Source organism: Protopterus annectens, chromosome 12.part0, assembly GCF_019279795.1.
Source record: "Protopterus annectens isolate FY-2018-M chromosome 12.part0, PAN1.0, whole genome shotgun sequence".
NCBI classification, from domain to species: Eukaryota; Metazoa; Chordata; order Ceratodontiformes; family Protopteridae; genus Protopterus; species Protopterus annectens.
The window spans coordinates 1,147,115,244-1,147,129,508 of record NC_056746.1 but is presented as its reverse complement, the minus strand read 5'-3'; the positions used below and the strand labels follow the sequence as shown (position 1 = coordinate 1,147,129,508).

The 14,265-nt window shown below is 38.8% G+C and overlaps 2 protein-coding genes across 6 annotated transcripts in view; one reads left to right on the top strand and one right to left on the bottom strand.

Moving 5' to 3' along the window:
- Positions 1 to 14,265, bottom strand: part of LOC122817037 (transient receptor potential cation channel subfamily C member 4 associated protein) — a gene marked incomplete in the record, with an annotated part of 2,826,501 nt that overhangs the window by 1,976,029 nt on the left and 836,207 nt on the right.
- Positions 1 to 14,265, top strand: part of ENG (endoglin) — a 730,651-nt gene that overhangs the window by 511,903 nt on the left and 204,483 nt on the right. The window lies entirely within an intron of this gene.

The window sequence follows — 14,265 nt, the reverse complement described above, 5'->3', positions numbered from 1 at the left end:
CCAAGTTTAGTAGGCATGACCTGCACTTAACAAAACCAAACTGGGATAGGTCCAGTTGTTCGCAGATTTCCTATGTCTTTGTTTATAAGGTCCAGAATAATTCTTTACACGGCTTTGCATATAAGACTAGTCAAATGTCCGGGTCTGGAGTTCCCTGGGTCTGTTGATGGTCCACCTTTGTGTAGATGGATGACAATTACAGTCCTCCATTTCCTAGGGATGAAGCTCGTCTGGATGCTGTGGTTGAACAGATTTTAGTGGGCCTGACAGGTCACGTTTCAAGTTATTTAGGAGGCATCTTGGGATATTATTATGAAGTATCCCTTTGAAGAACAAAGAAATTTAAATGCTGTTATACACTTTGCTCTGCCACAATTTTGTTTATTAGTGTGGCAGACTGAAGTTCTAACAACTTTTAAAAGCTGTTTTACCTTCTGCCACTGTTCTTTGCTTGCTGGCAATGCCCCTAGCATGATAGCTTATACTAACAGTAAATAGTAGAGCTTAACAGACTTTTGTTAAGCATCAATAAACACTGCTAAGATGGAGTCCTAAGTTATGGAAGTGCTTAACACGTTTATCTTTTTCCCAATATCAGAGCATCATCTCAACACTCCATGCACTGCATATTTATCTAGCTCTGAATCATAGATAAACCGTCTGATAAATTTAACTAGTGAGGTGATAACGTGGTCAGGATTCAGAATCCCATTCAGGAGTCATGCCTGAAGACGAGCGATTCAGAAACAGAATCTGTCACCACAAGCTTACTATGAACAGTGCAATGCGGTGTCCCATCCTTGCCAGCCACACACACTGTACCATAGTTAAGCAGAACAATCACAGTAATTACAGAAACATTCATATGTTACATGGCAGAGTGGCAGTATGTATCATATATGGCAGCAATACAACAGCTCTCAGATGGCTGACAGCAACACCAGGGCACAAAAACAACATATCACAGCAAGACCTACAGTATTATAAAGTACAGCAGTACTCAGGAGTATAACAAACGTTTTAAGGTATACAGCAGGGTAGTATTTGGCCATCATACTCTGACTAAAATCACATGTATAAGCACATGTCTTGTGCTGGATCCATATTAAGATGCTCTGCTGTTAGTACAGTGCATCCACACTCAGCATATCAATTATCAGTTTAGAGCTTGTTTGATAGCACCTTCTGTGTTTCCAGATGATCACCATAAATATCTAAATATACTCACTGAAATCCTCCTAACAAAATATTCTTATATGATATTTGATTTCAACTGTCCGACTATAAACTGATGCACCTATAGATGAAAAGTCAGATATGCTAGAGATTCCTTGACTTAATAAATAGAAATTATCTCGATCAAATAATAAAACAGCCAGTCAGAGGCTACATATTCTAGACCAATATAGCCCCATATGTACTACTCCCTTAGTAACTCCATCCCTGGTTAAATATGACCACACACATTTCATCTTTTCCTTTTCAGTCTTAAACACCTCCTAAAGATTTCAGACAGACTGATCTACTTGAATTATATGATGAGTTGTCAGAATTTACTTAATATCTCCAGTCCCAGTGAAGTCTCAGCTGCTACTTATGCAGTTGTGTTCTAATCCCACCCAAGTCTTTAGATCCAACTGTCCCTACTAGAACCACATTTAAGGGGAGATTTAGGAGCAAACCACACTGGCTGTCCACCAGTAAAAGTAAACTTATAACAATGCAAAAAACTTGTCAAGTCCTGTAACAAATCTAATTCTCACCCCATTAAAGACTATTTAAAACAAATAACAAGGAACTAATAGCTACCATTAGGAAGATAAGACAGACATGAAGTTAAACTACGCTCTGAAGCCAAAAATAATTATAAATAATTCTTTAAATTAGGAAATGAAGAAATCACACCCAGCACTGTCTTGAACAAATCCAAAGTGGTACCAACCACTCTGACATGACAGCTAATCTATTAACACGTGAATTTGTAGACTCTCCACAAATCCTTGATCCCACTATACTTGTTTAGATCACTAAGGAATACATCCTGACTGTACTCTATGAAACCAAAAATACTACTTATGTGGGCCCAATAATCTACCCGGCTGCTTAATAGCATCAACCATACCCTTGGGGAACCTCTCCTGAATTTGTTTAACCTAGGCTTAGTTATGAGGTATGTCACAAAAGGCATGAAGAACTGCTATTATGATACTCCTTCACAAGGATGGATCTGCCACTTACCCCAGAAACTAGAGACCCATTACCCTCACTTAACCTGACTTCATAAACTACAATCTCAAAATTCCTCATTCAGATGAGCCATCAAAGTCTGGGTTTGTTAAAGGATGATCATCTCTAGTCAGTTTTATCTGGTCTCAGAGGCAGCAGTTAGTGTACACTCTGTTCACCCAGTCTATATGGATTGGGCAATGTATTTGACACTATCCCCACATGCTAGTATTCAGAGCCAGATCATGGTCACATGGGGCCCTAGGCAGGGTAATGGATCACAGCCCCCTTTATTCCACCAATTCCATTGTTGCACTGTTCAAATCTGTTGGTGTGTACACTATTATCATTACTTCTACAATGATTACAGATATTTGGATTTAATTTAAAACTTTTATTTCAAATTTTATAGCACAAATACTGATAGCTATTTGCTAAGCAAAACCATAATAAACAAATTTAGTATAAGCAACATTAAACTTTTCTGCCCTCGAAACTCATATTTGTAGAAAATTCATCTGGCTGGTGGTGGGTTAACTGTTCCTTTTGGCTGTTTTCAAACCATGATCCCCCCCAACATATTTTTAGGATCATGCATAAATGCATGTGTTCCTTGATCCACCTTCCTGATTGTATTAAATCATATTCATTGTTTAATACATCAATACTTGCTAGTGTGTGTTTTAAGCCTGTAATTTTGACCATGTTCCAGTAAGCAGTGAAACAACACATGAACCAATAAAGACAAAACTACCCATTTCAGAACATTTCCACCTTACAAAAAGGCACTCAAACTGCTTGTCATAATCCGCCAGTATTAGTCGATATGCACAACCTCTGCAGAAGTAAAAGTCAGCTGAATAATTTCATATTAAAGAGAAATAAGATAAAAGATAATCCACAGACAGGAAGAACCGAACCAAAAAGCACAAAGTGCAGCTTTATTGAACAACAAACAGGTCAATAAATCAAGCGCTTTCGCCAGGCAAATACCTGGCTTTCTCAAGATAAAAAGTAGTGTGACTGAAAAGTTTAAATACTTAAGCATCTGATCACATGGTACTTAATTAGTTCAACAAACATCCACTTAAGAAGGCAGTTAATTAGTAACTGAACTCAGTAAGTGAAAAGTATGCATATGAAAATGCAGAATAAAAGTTCAAATAGTGAAAACACTAAAAAATCATTTAAAAATCATTTAAAAATTATGTACAAATGTGTGCATAAAAAAATCAAAATATGTAAGATAAAAGACATTTACTAACTGTAACAAGAAAATCACAGCCTAGCCCTTCTCAGCTTTAGTACACTGGATATAGTAATGGCCTCATTGAGACCAGGGGATTTTGCAGCATGAAGTCTAAGCTGCCATAAAAGTTCTTTATATTCAAGGCGGGCTTCCCAGTCACCTCCTCTGGCATCCTGGGTCATCTGTTCAAGAACCATAAACTTAAGTTTCATGTTAGGGCGAGAAGCAAGAAGCATTAGTGTCCTTCTTTTTTGTAATGTCATATTGATGTTCATAAATTCTTTTTCTAAGGGGTCTCTCAGTCTTCCCTATGTAGAAACTACAACATTCTGTGCATAATCCTAAATACACCACCCCTTTTGCTCCGCAGTTGTAATATCGGTCAGCGTCAAATCTAAATTTGCTAGATGGAAGATAAAAAGAACTATCATTCATGATAAAGGAACACTGCTTGCATGCCCCACATTTATGGTTACCAAGTTTAGGGGAACAATGCCTTGAATCTGATAGATGCTTTCTTTCAAATAACCCTTTTAGGTTAATATCCCTTCTAGTCACAAATTTGGGACGTTCCTGGATTATCCCTTTAAAGTCATCGTGTAGCGTCAAAAGTGGCCAGTGTTTAAGCACTGTGTGTTCCACCAGTTGGGAATCCTGTGAAAATGTGTGAATAAACCTATTATGCAAGTTAAAGTATTCCAAATTCTCAAACTGCTCAACTTGCTGAAAGCCACTACCTAACAGTGGAAAATACTTGGTTTGTCTATTATCTGTCACTTCTTGGGCCATGTTGTTAAGCAAGGAGGCAGGGTAACCTCTTTCTAAAAAAAGTTTTTTTAAAAACTCAACTTCTTCAAGAAAATATTCATCAGTGCTAGACATCTTAGATGCACGAATGAATTGCCCCTTAACCAAGCCCTTCTTCTGGTGAAATGGGTGACCACTGTCAAAATGAAGGTATGAATTAGAAAAGGTGGCTTTCCTAAATACCTTGGATTTAAAGGTGTGATTACAGTAGTCCTTCTGTATTGATATATCCAGGCAGTTCAGTACATCCTTACTAACATTATAAGTGAAAGATAGAAAGTGTGTGGTAGAATTAATATAACTCATGAACTCAAGAAAGTTGCTCAGGGTTCCTTTCCACAATAGGCAGATGTCATCAAGGTATCGCTTATAATGGACTATGTATTGTACCCAATGTGTGGAAAATATAAAATTGTTCTCCCAGTAATGCAAAACTATGTTGGCGTATAATGAGGCACATGCAGCGCCCATCGCAACCCCCTTTTTCTGTTTAAACAGTTCTCCATTGAAAAAAAAAATTATTATCGAGAACAATTTCCATAAACTCAACAATTAAGCTGATTGTGTTGGAACTAAGGCCGGATTCAGAGGCCAAAACTTTATTGAACCACTCTAATCCAATAGAGTGTGGGATGCTGGGGAACAATTCTACAATATCAATGGTTGTCATATGTAAATCAGGATGAAATAACCTAATTTCTAAACCCTTGAGAAAATCCCAAGAATCCTTGCATACATGCTGTAGCGTAGAAGAGAATTTCTTTGTAATGTGGTCAATAAACTTGCTCAACGGTTCAGTGATACCTCCAGCCCCCGAGACAATAGGTCTAAATCTCATGCGGTCTAAACCTTTATGGGTTTTGGGTATTCCAAAAATTACTGGGGTCCTAGGTTTATTGACGTGTAAATAGTTATATAACCTTTTGTTAATAACTCCCTGTAATAGGTGGTCCGATAACAAAAAATTGATCTTGGAATAGGCTAAATTTAACTCGTTCCTAGAAATCAATTCATACTGCTCAGGATCCTGCAACATGTTGTGGAGGTAGGTGTCATATGCAAAATTATACATCAGGACCACCCCCCCTCCCTTGTCGGGTTTCATCACCCTAACACCGTCCTGAATAAGGGACTTGATTAAATGCTGTGACTTAGAGTCCAAATTATTAGATGGAGAATGTGTTCTGCTAAAACACTGCTTTCTTAAATCCATTTCCACCACCTCCTCAAAAACCTTAAGAGAGGGGTGTAGAGGGGGATTGGAGATTATTAAATTAGTAAATGTCTTTTATCTTACATATTTGTTATTTTTTTATGCACACATTTGTACATCATTTTTAAATGATTTTTAAATGATTTTTAAATGATTTTTTAGTGTTTTCACTATTTGAACTTTTATTCTGCATTTTCATATGCATACTTTGCACTCACTGAGTTCAGTTACTAATTAACTGCCTTCTTAAGTGGATGTTTGTTGAACTAATTAAGTACCATGTGATCAGATGCTTAAGTATTTAAACTTTTCAGTCACACTACTTTTTATCTTGAGAAAGCCAGGTATTTGCCTGGCGAAAGCGCTTGATTTATTGACCTGTTTGTTGTTCAATAAAGCTGCACTTTGTGCTTTTTGGTTCGGTTCTTCCTGTCTGTGGATTATCTTTTATCTTATTTGCCTTGGTTTTTTGGAAGTTATTTCTCATATTAAAGAGAACTGTAACTAATGAAGAGGTTGCTGCTGGCAAATAACTTTGCATTTCAGTGCTTCATCTATAAATTCATTGCTTGCTACCCTTGAAAAATAAACTGCCTACTTTACATTAAAATCAAACCGGTGCACTGGTGATATGCAATAGGAAAAGCTTAGTGGTCCCTCGGAGGGGTGCTACTGTCTTCTTACTGGATCTACCCCTCCTGATGGCTCCTCAAAGTTCTGTCATCACTCTCTTCAGAGAAGTAAGGCTATACATGCCAGATTCTCCTCAGCTGCACACCATGACAGCATTAGATTGGCAGGCTTGAAATCCACCAGGTGGCACTGAGAGCTTCTGCTAGGTCTCACACTTGTGGTGAGCTACAACCACCTCCCTCCCTGAAAAATCTTCAGGCACATGCCCTGCGAATTGAACTCAAGTTGCCTACAGCATAGTCAAGGGATTTTCTGCAAGTCACAGTGGTGGCTGTCCATAAGAGAAGGTAATAATTTATATTTTATGACATTTTTAATTATATTGCTTTAAAGTTACCTTGATCTTGTTCTCCATGTAAGGTGGAGTTTAATTTTCATTAGGTATTTTGCCATTGTTAGGTTGATGCCAGACTGTATCTTCTTCATCCATCTTATTAATATCCAACAAATCCTAAATTTTTTTTAATGTATTTAATGTAATTTTTTTATTTATTCATTCATTTTATGGCTTTATTGTAAATGTTGAGTCCTCTGAAGTATTAGTTCAATGCAGAGCAGATTAATTATTAATTCAAAAAATGTAGCATGGCTAGGTATTGCTGTTTTTCTGTTTGCTTTATTTACTTTTACATATTTTGATTTCCTAATTTTAATTTTACCATAATACATCATAGCCTTTATGGTTGTCTTTGAATCAGTTCTGTGAATGTATTACACATTTATGTTCAGTCAGCTGTTGGTAAAAAAAAACATTTCTATATCCAAAACATGATTCCATCACTGATTCCAAAGAGTGATAATCACTTTGCACACAAACATGTGAAGCCTAAATTAAGCATAACTTTTATTACAAATAAATTAAAATCTCTGGTTAAAAGCTTATGTTGACTGGAGGAATGAATGTTTATTTAGATTGTTTTCAAGATGTTTTATTTAATAAATACTACATAGATTATCTGTTTTACTGTTAAAAGCAGTTCTTTAGAATTTGGAATGTTTTTAACAATCAGTTAGAATGATTCAGATTTCTTTTACCTATCATTTAGATCACAGTCAAATTGATGATTTAGATATTTATATATTAAATGTAAGCAACTTTACAATACTTTATACAGAAAGACTACATCTGCCGATAGATTTTAATAGTAAAAAAGTGCTTATCCTCAGAGCTTTACTAGAAAGGCTCACCCAAACTCTGCTACACTTTGCTGTGAGGGAAAGGTTAGTTTGCTTTTTATTTGTTGTATTACTTTATTGCCTTTTTTGAGTTTTACTTATATTCTGCTTTTAACTGCATATTAAAACTTGAAGAGAGACCACAGCTCTGTCTCTTGTGAGTCCGGCAGAAATTAGTACAGATCAATAGAACAGGTCAGTTAAGATTAATCATCTGTGAACTGAGGGGGTGGAGCTAGGAACTAAACCTTCTATTTAAGGGGTAAAATAAAACATTTCAGAGCTTTACTAGAAAGGCTCACCCAGACTCTGCTACACTTTGCTGTGAGGAAAAGGTTAGTTTGCTTTTTATTTGTTTTATTACTTTATTGCCTTTTTCTATTTTGAATACTGTGATTTCTTTTATTTACCTTGTGTTTTACTTGTATTCTGCTTTTAACTGCATATTAAAACTTGAAGAGAGACCACAGCTCTGTCTCTTGTAAGTCAGGCAGAATTCTTTTTTCTCCACCCTCCCACCTGGTTACTGTAGTGTTCTTAAACACCACTGTCTTTCTAATTGCCTTCCCCTTATGTTAATTTGACCATATATCTCATTTCCTCTCTGTTTTTAGTGGCTTGTGTGAGTAAGCACAAAATTATCATTTTGTGAAATCACTCCCCTTCAACTATTTAAATTTATTGGCCATCCCACTGCATTCCATAGCACCAGAATACAAAAGTGACCACCCCCTCTCAATCTATTTTGCTGTTTTAAAAATAGTGACTCTCCAGTAAAACATAACTTTTTAGACAGGTAAAACTTAAGTTACCTACTTTCACATCTAACTCCTGTAGTGCACACTGCAGTGTTTAGGATAAACCATTTTTTTCATCTTAACTTTAAGCATCCCTGTGATTAGCACTTGCTTTAAAACCTGCTGAAAAGCAATAGGAAGCCTTGAACTGACACAACCACTCAACTCTCCTTGTTCATAAGGATAAATAGGCACTAAACAGCCTATAATTGCAAAGTAAACTGTGGTGGTGGTGCTGCGGTAGCGTTGTCGCCTCACGGTAAGATGTTGTCCTGTTCGATTCTCAGCAAGAGCATCTTCTGTGTGGAGACATGCGTGAATGGGTGTACCTTCATTGAAGGTTGTGCGTCAGGGCCGCCAACTTGGCACATAAAAATCTACTGCCAATCATTAGCGGACCGGAGTTCCGCTGTGGCGACCCCTAACCGGGAAAAGCCAAAAGACACAACAACAACAACCTTGCTAAGGTAAGGGAAAACAGCTCTTGTACTTTACAAAAAAATATACATATATATATCAAACCAGGCATGTCAAAGAGTCAGCTTCCTGTGATTTCTCCTGTCCACCTGGTGAATCTGGGCATACTGGGGCAATGCAGCAATTGCTTCATGTACACAGACAACCCTCTCCTCCTATCACCCAACACTACAACCTGTGAGCGATACACTTACATAGCCAAACTGGAAGCAAAGCTCTGTTCACCCAAGATTGTGCTAGACAGTCAAAAGGAGAGGGTTAACACCTGTACTACACCTCAAGCAACACATAGCCCTTCTAAACCCACACCACCAACACCCACACATAGCAACACTAAACCCACATATGTGGAGGCCCTTAACATTAACCTGCCCAAGCAACAAGGACCACTGAAGCTAAAACGCAAACACCAATCACAACCAAAGTGTCACATAGCTCATACCAGTGTGCCACCCAACAACAGCCACTAAGGCAAGACAACATACCCAACACTTTAGTCATAGGTGACTCTATAGTCAGGCACACTGATGTCCCACTCACCAGGCTGAACAAGGAGAAAATTACAGTCAGCTGCCTGTCGGGTGCCAGGATCCGCCACATAATGCATGCACTCAAGTCACTCCACAACAAGTACAAATATGACTGTCATTGTCCAGGTTGGAGTGAATGACTTGAGACCTACCTCCCTGGACTACATGAAAAGAGACATGGAAAAGCTCTTGGATCATGTGGCCCAGACAGGCATGACCCTAGCCCTGAGTAGCATCCTGCCTTCGCCCAGAATGAAACCATAGTATAAGGACAAAATGATTGACTTCCACAATTCGTTAAGCTTCTGAAGTCATTCAAAGGGGATCCAGTATCTGTCTGCCTGGGACATGATCGATAGACCATGATGCTTTGCCAGAGATGGTCTGCACCTGTCGCTCCTATGATTCAGGTTACTGGCTAAGGCTCTTACCACCCCTATAGTGCCTTTTTTAGGCAAAGTTCAAAGGACAAAACCACCACCATAACAGGTACAAGCATGCAAAATCTGAAGTTAATGCTATTCAATGCTAGAAGTCTAAACCTCAAAATGCACTCCCTTGAGGCACTCCTAAAAATGGAGAACATTGATATCTGTGCAGTAACTGAGAACTGGTTCAAGGCTCCAGAGAGCACCCCTGCAATACCAGGCTACAACTTTTACAACAATTTTCGGCCACCAAACCAGGACTGAAACACTAAAGTTGGAGGAGTGTCCATATTCACCAAGGATATTCACAACACCAGGCTAGTTGCCCAACACAATGTGTCTGAAATTCTCCAGGTGCAACTAATACTTGCTAAGACTGCAGTCCAAATTGTAGCTTGCTACAGCTCCCCCACCATGCCCCAAGATTCTCACTACATCTTTCTAAACAGACTGGAAAATATTAAGATACAACCAAACACCCTAATACTGGGTGATTTAAACTACCCTGCCATTAACTGGGAAAACTACTCATGTGTCAACACCTTTGCCCAACGGTTCTTGGAATTCATAAATTCCAATGCCCTGGCTCAACTAATCCTTTGTACAACCAGGGGCTCCAATATTCTAGACCTGTTCATTACCAACATGGGAAATCGATGCTCCATACCTATGGTCACCCCCCTCGTTGGTCAGGTCTGACCATAAGCTAATCACCCTTGACATCCACATCCCACCCCCACCCCCCAGTAAGGAAACCTCCATAAAAAACTTCTCCAGAGACAACTTCATGGCACCCATGCAGACAGGAACTGAAGGTTTGACTGCTGAATCCTACACTAAGGCACTGTACAAGCACATTCACTCGTGCATGAATCGTGCCATCCCAATAGAACCAAGACACTCTCCTCCAAAAAAAGGAAGCCAATCTGGTGGTCCTTTGCCATAAACAAACTTTACAACAAAAGGAAGAAACTGTTGCAGAAAAGAGGAAAATCCCAGGATGCAAAAAACTCCCTTACCAGCCTCAGTAAGAAGCTGAGATCCCTCATAAAATTCTCCAAAGTTAGTTATGAAAATAAAATTGCCAAAGATTCCAAAGACAGCCACAAGGCAATCTATAGCTATGTCAAGAATCTAAATGGCAATGCTCAGATCTGCTCTGAGCTACAACAGAATGGCATTAAATATACTGATCCCAAGGATATTGCCAATATCCTGGCAGATCGATTCAGTGCAAACTTCACTCCCCTCTCACCCCCTAAAAGGCCCATTTCAATACCGAAAGATTGACAAATTCTGGTAATAACGGCCACACAGGTAAAAAACGCACTCTCCAAAGCTAAGAATACAGCATCCATGGGACCAGATGACATCCCAGGCTGTGTACTACATGAACTACAAAATGAACTGGCACCTCACCTAAGTGTCATGTTTAATCATAGCCTCACCTCAGGCTTTGTGCCCGCTGAGTAGCGCACAGCTGCAGTTATCCCACTCCACAAGGGGGGATCCACCTTAGATCACAGGAACTACCGCCCCATCAGTCTGACAAGCCTGATCTGCAAGGCCATGGAACGTATTATCATGGAACTTATAAACAAAGACATTGGCAACCTTCAAAGACTGGACCCCAAGCAGTTTGGGTTTGTGAAGGGCTGATCTTGTCTCCTGAACTGGACTGACTTCTTTGAATCAGTCTCCAGAGCCGTGGACAAGGGTAAGGTGGTCCAAACAGCCTATATGGACCTCGCTAAGGCCTTCGACACCATCCTCCACTCTGGAATCACAGATAAACTTACTAAGCTGGGCATTAATCCCTACAGCACTCGATGGGTTGCCAACTGGCTTACTGACAGAACCCACACTGTAAAAGTAGCCCACTCCAAATCCAGCTCCAGACAAGTGACAAGTGGAGTACCTCAGGGTTCAGTCCTGGGAACGCTCTTGTTTATCTACTTCTCTGAAGTACAGGCCAACACTAAGGGACTCTGGCTAACAAAGTTTGCAGATGACTGCAAACTGGGAGCCATTACTGAATCCCCAAATGATGTGGATATTCTACAAAAGGGCCTTACAGCAACAGATGCTTGGTGCCAGAGCCATGGGCTCAAGCTCAATGCCAAGAAATGTATACTTATCTCCTTTAGGAAAAAACATGTACTCATGAATTACCACATAAGTGGCAGTACAGTAAACACCGAAAGTGTGATAAGAGACTTAGGGACACAGGTGGACAGTGGGTCTCACCTTCGATATCCACATTGCCACAACAGTCAGGAAATCCTTCTATGTGGCACACCTCATCACTAAGGGCTTTTCATCCAGAAAAAAGGAGGTCATTGTCCCACTGTACTCATCCCTCATTAGAATCATTATGGAATACAACACCCTGTTTGGAATGCTCCTCTCAAGACATCTGCAACAACTGGAAAGGCCGCAGAAATACCTCACTTAAAAGAATCACAGGCCTAAAGCAGATGCCCTATGATGACCGTCTAAAAAAACTCCACCTATACTCTGTTGCATATCGTCTACTCAGAGGCGATCTCTGCTTAACATACAATGCCATGTCAAACCCAGAGTTGTTGGACATGCTACACTTAAAGAAATCCCAATCCCTCAGTAACACACGCTCCAGAGATCTAAACCTTGTCATCACAATGAACAAAACATGCTGGAAGGATAGGTTCCTGACCTAGAGACTCCCCAGATTCTGGAATAGACTGCCCATATATGTCAAGCAGAGTGCCTCGTTGGCCCTCTTCAAAAGGAACCTTGATGATTGAATGGGAGATAGGAAATTCACCCCGGGGATCACATCAGTTGCCCTGCTAGACAGGGGTCCAGGGAAATAAATACTGTGGGGGAAAAAATAGCCAGGGAATTTTTATGGCTAGGCTTGTATAGGCCATAGGGCCAATAGCCTAGTACCAACCTATGAACCTGGATCATTCCATCCATATAGTAAGTGTTTCAAAGCACATAGACTTTGTATGGAAGACATTAAATTTACGATCATAGCTCAGGTCAAAAGGCTAAGATTAGGTAACAGAGGTACTCTAGACAGAATTTCATCTACTCTCTAACAAAAGTGACATCAATGGAGCATTTCAGCTATTGAGACAACTTTTATGGTCGTGTTATATTTCAGTACCGTATCCAAGATGATGCTTGTTTTATAATTGTTTTTATATTTATTCCTAGAGAGTATATCCAAAATTTTAACACACATTAGCATATTCTTAAATGAGAGTAATATGGAAGAAAGAAGCTCAGACAGCTCCAATAGTACAGGACTGATAAAAAAAAAGAATTTATAGTCACATTTATATGTGCTACCAAAATATGTCATTTCCTATGAACTGCATTAGGACGCAATTTTGGGCACATTGCAAGTGTAGAGAAGAGCACTCTTGGCTAACATCAAAGATTGAAACAATACTGTATTCATGAACTTTAATTGTGCCTGACTTAGAAATGGGGTTCCTTCCTCCTAAGTATGTAAACAACCTAGGCATCTGGAGAAATTAAAAAGTGACGACATAGTAAGTTTAGTCCTGGGATACAGGATATTGAAAGTCCCCCATCCTAGTGGATCAGTTGGTCCATTCAGACATAAAACCAGATAATTAGAATTCTGGGGTATTCGCATACAGATGTTTCTCAGTTCCCTCTAATGGTCAGTATTTTGTTGACAGTGTTCCACAATGTGTCACAGTACAGGTGTTTCATATGTTTTAAAGTATTCATGTAATTTGTTTAATAAGGCAAATGTGTAGACAGATCTGTATCCAAAACATATAATGGCATAAAAATCCTTCTATTATCAACTCAGCAGCAATATGTTTTAACTAGGTAACATCATGGAACTTTTCAACATTTATACTTTTTTATGTATAGCTATATAAATACACATTTATGAACTGAAAAGGAAGTTTCTTGTTTAAGCATCATTTTTTATAAAGTACTTTTCCCTCATACCTCCTATGTCTGTAGGTTTATGGTAGTGTAGTAATTAATTAATTGCCTTTCTATAAGTTGTTTTTTTTATTTGATAGGTGCAACCATGAATATATATGCTGAGGCACTGGTTATGTTATTTATAATAAAGGACATGTTTGAGTTTGGGCTCCCAGCTCATATGTGCTATATAAGCAAAGTTTATGTGATTTGAGTTATTAGTTTGACTTTGGCATAATGTAATAATATCTCAGAAATTTGCTGAGATATGACAACTGTCATTTTCTGCTTTAGCATTAATTACCAGAGTATAGTCTATATCTCTTGCATTTAGTGAAAGTTACCAACATGACAAGAAAAATAACAGTTTTCCTTTATCTTATTTAAAGAACAGCAGCAACATAGTTAAGGTAGTCTGTGTACATCACTGAAACTAGAATCAATTGGAAGGGACATTGGCGGATACTACGTACTGTAAGCTGCTAGTCTTTTTATAAAATGCACTTGCAGTCTACATAAAGTGATGCATACCATTTGTTGAAACAAAGTTGTGTGTGTGTTCAGGTTGTTCAACTTTAAAACAATAGGCATTTAAATATTTGCAAATCTAATACCTCCCTCCTAATCCAGTACACAAATCAACACACTCGTTACTGTCACAGCTTTAAAATCAAGCAAGCAGAAAATATTGGCATTCCTTTCTAGTTAT